The following is a 7,865-nucleotide window of genomic DNA, read 5'->3' as shown; positions in this document are numbered from 1 at the left end:
ATCTGAGGTCAAATCAGATGTACTTTGACAGTGACAAAGTTGCTGAGGCATTTAATCTGTAAGTGTTCGGTACTGATTTGTTTTTCTGCCTAAGAATGTGAAAGGCTCTGTAATGAATCTAAGAGTTAAATTAAATGAGCTTGAAATCTCTTCACCCTAGAATTGCTCAATCGTGTTAATTTATTTCCATTCAATAATTAGTTTAGACTGGGATTTTTATGGCTTATGGGTGCAATTTTAAAAAATACAGATCATCAAAATGAAACCTCTGAGGAATAGAGGGAGTAGAAAAGAAGAGCACAGAAGGTTGAATATGAAAATTTTCTCAGCCTCCAAGAACATTTTAAGATCAAATCGAGGATTATTGACTGGTGGGTGCTACATTCATTAGAAAACATGGAAGACTACCTTGAGATTCATGCATCAGTGATTCAAAGCAGGTCTGGGCCTAAGTCTCAGCAGTTGTGGACATTCTATTTTCAGCAATTAATAGTTATGGAATTTAGCTTTATCACCATCTCCTTGTGTTTCTGTTGTTTACTTGTTGTGCTGTGTGTTTATTGCTTTGTGTTTGTACTTTTCAAATTTTCTAACTGTCACAACACAATTGTTTCAGCAAAGTAAATAGTTTCTAGTTTTCACACTAGAAAGTGAACACACAGTACAAGAGTAAACCCCAAATCTTCTGTTCCCTATGTTCCCTGAGCTCAGTGAGCTGTCTGTTATCCTTTTTTCAGCCCCTTTTTCTTTTCTTTTTCTTCTCTTTTTCTTTCTAGGAGAAAGAAACAGTTAAACTCTGCCTTTTATGCTGTTGTGAAATGAAAATTTGAAGAAAATCTTATAAACCCATGTCACAGAAGAAAATAATTTACTGTTTCCTCTGCATTCTCAAAGTGAGATAAAAATACTCTGAATTGTGAGTCTGATGTATTCAACATGTTGTTTTAATTTCTTGTTTTACATGCAACTCTTCCTTGTGTAATCTTTTTCTTTTGTTACCAGTTGACAATCCCAGCTGGGATCAGACTCACTGGGCAAGTGAGTCAAAATAAACTCTCAATCCTGCCAATAGCCATTTTGACAGTTTTCATTCATGTCAGGACAGCACTACTTTATGAAAGAAGTAAATGGCTAGGCATAGTCTAAGACAAAGTCAATCACTGCAGCCTGCAAATTGATAGAATCATCACAGATTTACAAAACCACCTCTTTGAAGATGCAAGATGAAAGAAACACAGGTAACAGAAGCCTGTAAGGATGCAGGTTTAGCAGACTTCATGCAGCAAAATTAGGTGACAGGAGTTTTGTGCTCATGCTCTGGTGGTGTATGCAGTCATTGCTTAAATACTGAAGTGTTACAGGGATTGGACCAACCATAATCCTGTAGTCATAACATTATCATGTTATATGACTACAGGATGGTGTTTGGTCCAACCACTTAATCATGTAATGCCTACTTTGTTTTCACAGCTCATTTTCTAGTACAAAGATAATGGTATACTGTAGAAAAATGTTTTCTAAAACATGTGGCACTGTATGGAGACTTTAGATATCCAGTTGTGGATATCCCAGCCCCACATAACATTTTTTCATGTGTTAATCAGGAACTAACAATGATAATGATTTTGTGATACTTTTTTTTTTTCAGTGTGCTGACTTATGCTATTTCAATTGAGATTCTAGATGAGATAAAAAATATAAATAGTAATTTTATTTTGAAACTTCAACAAGTGTTTGTTTTAAAACATCCTTATGTATCATTTTATTGGTTTTGACCTTTCAATGCATAATGCTACAAATATAATGTGAGCATATAGGGATTTTTTGTTGGGTTTATGGTTTTGTTGGGTTTATGGTATTTTTTGTATAATTTGCTAGAAGTCAAGAAGTTTTACATTGATTATATAAAAAATTGCAACTTTCCCTTTTCACTTTGATATAGGTTATATTTCTTTTAAGTAAGGTTCATCATTATATTTATATATGTATTTATATATGACTATCCATAGCTATATATATACAGATAGATGGATGTGAAAGTTAACATTTTGAAACAAGAATTGAATTTCTGTTATCTTTACACTAAATGCCCAGAAGCAACACAACAGGATAAACTGTTGAATGCATCAAAGAAGGAGTTTTAAAAAAATAGCATATTTTTTTCATTCCTCTAGATATTAGCTAGCCGTAAAGAAACGGTAGAGCTCTCTCTAAATCTAACTGACACCAGTGGGTTTTACAGCTGGACTAACTAGTCACTTTGAAAGGTGTTCCTTCACATTGATTTTATATGACACCAAATATTACATGTACTGGAAGTGAATGTGAAACATATTTGGTTGGTTAAAAGTATTTCATTAAATGGCTGTCTTCCATAAAATTTTCAAACAGGAATCAATCAAAGATTGTGTTGTAATGTGGAAATTTTAACTCAATTTGAACTGATTTGGCTCTTCAGAAGGTTAAGGTAGTTTAATGGTTGAAAGCACATTGCTGTGCAGCAAGCTGCAAAAGTCAAAGGGTTAGGGGATTAGGATTTCATTTCCTTTTAGCCATGGCCATGTCTGTTTTCTGTCTAAACTACTTCTTGTTCCCATTTAACCCATGCTTTTAAAGACAATAGGGGTTAGAACTTGCGGGCCTGAGGCTTCATTTTAACAAGATGTCTCTAGCACTTTGGTGTGTAATTTGTCATAAATGCCATAGGTCAGGGAATGTTAGAAACCTACAGCCAACAGATGGTCATTATGACAGCAGTTAAGTTTCAGAAGCAAAAGATGCTTTGTGGTATTTACTCTGGCATGTGAATGTTACACCTCTGAAGAATATTTTCAAGTTCACTTTTAAAATGTACTCCTCCTTTTTATCACTCACTTCTTAACTAGACCTCATAGAAGCTCCTGAGCTAAATCTTCTTCCCACTGCTCAGAGGGGTCAGTGGGGTTCCTTCCAGCAGCAAGATGTATCTGTAGAACAGTCCATTTCATACACAAAGACTAGTAATTTTCCAGAATTGCTAGATGCAGAAAAACTTTTTATTGTTCTGATAAATTAGAAAGAATTTCTTTTTCATTCTCATGTTATTTTCTATTCTGTTTTTTTTGTTTTGTTTTTTTTTTTTCCCAAATATACTGGAAAGGAAGGCTTCATATAATCACAAAATAGGCTTCTCCTGATAAGACAGTATTTTCAGTTGAAATCTGTATTATTTTCATTCACAAGATACCACCAGACCTAAGAAACTTTACCTAAGCAGGATACATTATGACAGCCAATACACAATATTTAAGATTTTAAAGACAAGGAGAAGGAGGGAACTGTCAGAAGCAGCTTCAGCATCGAAACTCCTTCAGCTCAAAATCACTTTTTTAAAAAGTCTCTTCAATATGCATATGTAGATCACTACACTCAGATCTGCATGGGAATCATTTTACAGAAAAAAGAGCTGTCTATTCCTTCAAGAGGACTGGCTGAGTAGTTGGGTGATCTCATATAACCCTTATGACAAATATTAATCTTGGAGAGAGAGCAAGGTAGTCTTTTTTTTTACAAATCAGCTCTACGAAAGTGTTTAGTGCATAAGGGCTTGATTCACGTAAGTGCAGGAATATAGATGTAATCTTGTGTTTGACAAGCTGACAGGCAGGCAAATGGGTTTAATATCATAAGTGAAGGAGGTGGGTGAGCAAAAGGTAAAAGACAAGCCTCTATTTCCAAGATAACTAGTTAAGTCAAAAAACCTTCTGCTATATTTTGTAGGAAGAAGCTATGATCTGCAGATATACTTAAAGCATCATTCAACAGGTAATCATTCAGAATGAGAGAATTAATTTTCTTGCTAGACATTGAAGAATCTGTGTTACTATGTGTTATCCAAGTCACTTAATTGAACTTTGTGAAGGTCACTAACTGACATGTTTTATACATGTGAGGAAATAATTACAGCAACAGTAACTGGAATTTGAAGACCTAGTCTGGTTTCCAGGAAAATAAGGCTATGTCATCCATCTGTGTGCCTGGTAGTTCCCCTATAGTAATTTTTGACCAACTGTCCCATTTCAGAGAAATTTCAGACAAAATATTAAAACAATAACTCAGTTCCAGTAAGTTTCCTGAAAATTAGTGACTGGGTACAAAAGTCAGACCCAACTTAGTCCTGTTACTACAAGACTATCAGTAGGCAATGCTCTCAGACTCTCAGTGCAGGATTAGTGCTTCCATTGCATAAAACACACCAAGATGCTCTCGTTGCCAAACAAGTGGGTGGTAGGTAAGATTTAGTTCCTAAAGTCATCATCTCAGTACAGGAATAGGAGGGGTGCAGTGGTAATTATGGCTGTAAAAAGCCCTATCAAATTCCTCAAGAAACCACATCCAATTTGTTCCATTGCTAACAGGACAATTTGTCTTCTCCTTGCAAAGTTACAGAATAACTACCTCCAGCAGAAAAGGTTTCTTCCTCCTCCAAGCTCAGGACCTCATGTTCCCAAAATTATGTACTTTACGTGTGCTTCATCCATCTTCACAGTAATAAGAATTTTCTCCTGGTGATGAGGGTTTTCTCAATGCTTAGAGTGTGAAGGGTAGAATCTGTGGTTCTTGGCACCCTCAATGTTTCCAAATTTTGTATAAAGAGCTGCCAGCTACCAGATTGTGAACCTTGTGGTTAGTTATATCTTCTTGTTTTCCCTTCCAGAATAAAACGTCAAATACATAGCATGCTTATATTGCCTGAAGGTAATGAGAAAATTGTGAGGCGATCATTTCTCCAGGGTCACCATAAATTAAATATGCAATTTTTACTTCCCAAAGGCCTCAGATTAGAGAAATTAAAACCTGAAGGATATTACCTTCCACAAGCTGAATTCTATTTTATGCTCTCGCAAGGCAGTAGCCTCCAGAGTCCTGATGACCCCAATAGCTGTCTGTAAGTGAGTGGACTACAATTCCTATCAGTCATTACGACAGATTTGATCAGCAACTAACTTTATTTGAGCACTTTATAATTAAAGTCTGTCCCAATGATTGATAAGTATTGGATCCATCTCTCTCTGAAATAGTTTAGCTATTCCTAGTCTCTGGATTTTCCAGATCCTGATTGTAACAAGAAAGGAACTTAGACAGCTAAGAGAAAGACATCACAGATGGTACAAACCTTCATATGGAGGATTATTATTTTATTGTTGTTTGAGGAAATATAAGCAATCTTCAAGAAAATTCTGAAATTCATAGAGAAAGTAATGAGTGATACCTCAGACACTATTAGAAAGATACTAGGCCTTTCTAGATTTTAAGTACATGATGAAGCATTATCAATATATTTTCTATTTTCAGACATAGCAGAATCTTTAACTCTCTCATGGTAAATTCTTCTGCCTATAGCTTTACCTAACTTTAAGAAGGATATCAAATTTGGTATAACATGAACAAATTTTATGAAGCAAATTTTGGTAAACACTTCTTCTGTGTTACTCCTCCATTTAGAATTTATTATTGCTTGATATTAATCTTCAAACTAGTAAAATCACATGCATTTTTACACAAATATTTCATATAGCATTAGCCAGTGTTTAGTAACTGACAAGTATGTATGTAATGTCTTTATTTTTTATACCATTTCTTGGTGCTATGTTTCCTGCAGCTCCTATTTAGTAATTTGAGAATGGAAAAGGGAAAAGGTCAACAGAAACTTAAAATTAAGAATTGTTCTGAAAATTTCCAACATTGACAAGTCGTGAGAAATATTTAAATACATCACTTTGGAATGTAGATCAAGTTATCATTTTATTTTCCTGACAACTCTCTCAGGTGGAATAAAGATATTACGGGATGTAGATGTAAAATGCTTATGTATGAGTACAGAAAGTGATCATTAGCACATTTTTATTAAACTTACAAAAAAAAGCAGTTTCTTTTCTCATGTCAAAAATGCCATTTTACACATACTCAACACTTACCGATTTGTAGGAGGCTTCAGAGACTAACCCTTCACATATATAAACATGTGAGTACACTGCATCACAGAGAAGAATGTGTTTAACTTAATACTTTTGCAGCAAATCCACATCGCTGTATGCTTCACACTGAGCAATTTTGCTTACAACTGCAGAGTTTATGCTGATCTTTCAAGGTAGTTATCACCATCTCTCTTGAAGTGTAGCTGCTTATAGAGAGGAGAGAGAGAGGATTTATTGACATATGGCACTTAGGACCTTTCTATCCTGAAAAAAGGTACAAACAAAAAAGAAATGTCCAAAAGCGATGCCTTCCACAAAGTGAAAACTTCCCCACACCCTTTTAACTCATCTCTTATTTTCTTAAGGTCTGCTTTTGAGCGGTGAGATTTCCAGCAGAGTTGTGAGGGTATTATGGTAAAAGAGAGCATGTATTAACAAAATTATTGTTATTGTCTTCACCATAGTCAGGAAACTATACCTTGGCAAAAGAAAACATCATGACATTTTAAAATGTAATCAAGGTTTTCTGAGGGATTTTTTAGTGTGTGATTTTTTAGCTATTGCATTAATTTTTATTGTCTTTTTTTAAATTGATACACATGCTACAGCTTCAAAATATAAATAAGTAGCTTAAGCTTGTGCAATCAATGAAAATGTATAGCTGTATATGCTGTATTGAAATTTCTGTTTAGATTCCATACATATATAGATGAGATTAAAAGTGTTGTAATGAAAGCTATCCCTGATACTATTTCCAAGCTTTAACATTGTGATGTGATGCTTGAACAACATATATATCTTTGAACAAACTGCTTCAAACAGTTCCAAGCAACTAACTAGCAGTAACTACCTACTCTCTAAAATATCACTTTTCTTCTCTTTTCCATTTATATTTTCCCTGTTTCTGTTCTATTCACATCAAGTGGCACCAAATTTATGATAAAAAAACAGTTTTGCAGGAAATTTAAATTAAAAAACCCACGAAAATATTTCTAAAAATCCAGGAAAGGAATCTGAAACTGTGGTTCTAAATTACTGCTGTCTTGTAAATACAAAAAATAACTATTATAGTGCTATTTTCCTTCCATCATTTCTGGGTTGCAGAGCATGCAGCTTCAGGAATGGTACTCGGTAGACTAATGAGCAATTAGTATAACACATAAATTTAATAAATAAATAAAAAAAAACTCCCAAAACGCCTAGGTCTTGAAAGTAGAGGTGGCCACTAATAGTTAAAATAGAGTCATAAATAGCTATAAATATTTAAGCTTTATAGTTCGATTTGTTTGTAGAGGTAGCTATTTGTCTGCTTGTGAGATGGTAAATTCCTGCCTAGTACAATGCAGCACAACAGGCAGCTTCAGTGTGCACGCAGACAAAGAGCCCCAGGCAGCCCCACCCTCGCCTATTTTGCTTTCTGACAACACCCCTTGTTCACGAAGCCCCTTCCAATTATAGTCTTTGTTGGTAATGTTTACTTTTTTTCTTTCAAATCTCTCCTTCCTTGAGTCTCAGTCTTCCAGACAACCAGCTTGCTGGAGCCAGTTTAAGGAGGCAGAGAAAGAAAAAATGAAATCCAGCAGATGTCTACTGTGCTAAAAAACACTACCAAATCCTGCCAAAAAGCCATCCTGAGGAGGGGGGCAAAGAAATCAGATTATTAGTGTTGTTTTTGTTGTTGTTGTTACTATAGTAATAGGAGTCATCGCTGTTGGCATTATTGTTATAATTATTATTGTTGTTGTTATTGTTGCTGTGATGATGATGTTGATGATGAAGAAGAAGAATATTATTATTAAATACAGTTTGTTATTCTCCTTGTATTATTACCCAAAACTGTCTCCCACCTCTCTCTGAGGACGCAGGCTGGTCACGTGCATTCATAATGACAAAAATGCTGCTTTAAAG

General features: G+C 34.9%; 1 long non-coding RNA gene across 1 annotated transcript; it reads left to right on the top strand.

Annotated features, from left to right (window-relative positions):
• The first annotated feature begins 3,642 nt into the window (after positions 1 to 3,642).
• On the top strand, positions 3,643 to 7,578 carry LOC137465089 (uncharacterized). Its single transcript, XR_010994558.1, has 3 exons — positions 3,643 to 4,496; positions 5,642 to 5,734; positions 7,467 to 7,578. It is a non-coding gene; the product is annotated as an uncharacterized lncRNA (long non-coding RNA).
• Positions 7,579 to 7,865: the final 287 nt, after the last annotated feature.

Source organism: Anomalospiza imberbis, chromosome Z (genome assembly GCF_031753505.1).
Source record: "Anomalospiza imberbis isolate Cuckoo-Finch-1a 21T00152 chromosome Z, ASM3175350v1, whole genome shotgun sequence".
Taxonomy (NCBI): Eukaryota; Metazoa; Chordata; class Aves; order Passeriformes; family Viduidae; genus Anomalospiza; species Anomalospiza imberbis.
The sequence above is the reverse complement of the archived record's forward strand: the minus strand, read 5'-3'. Positions and strand labels throughout refer to the sequence as shown.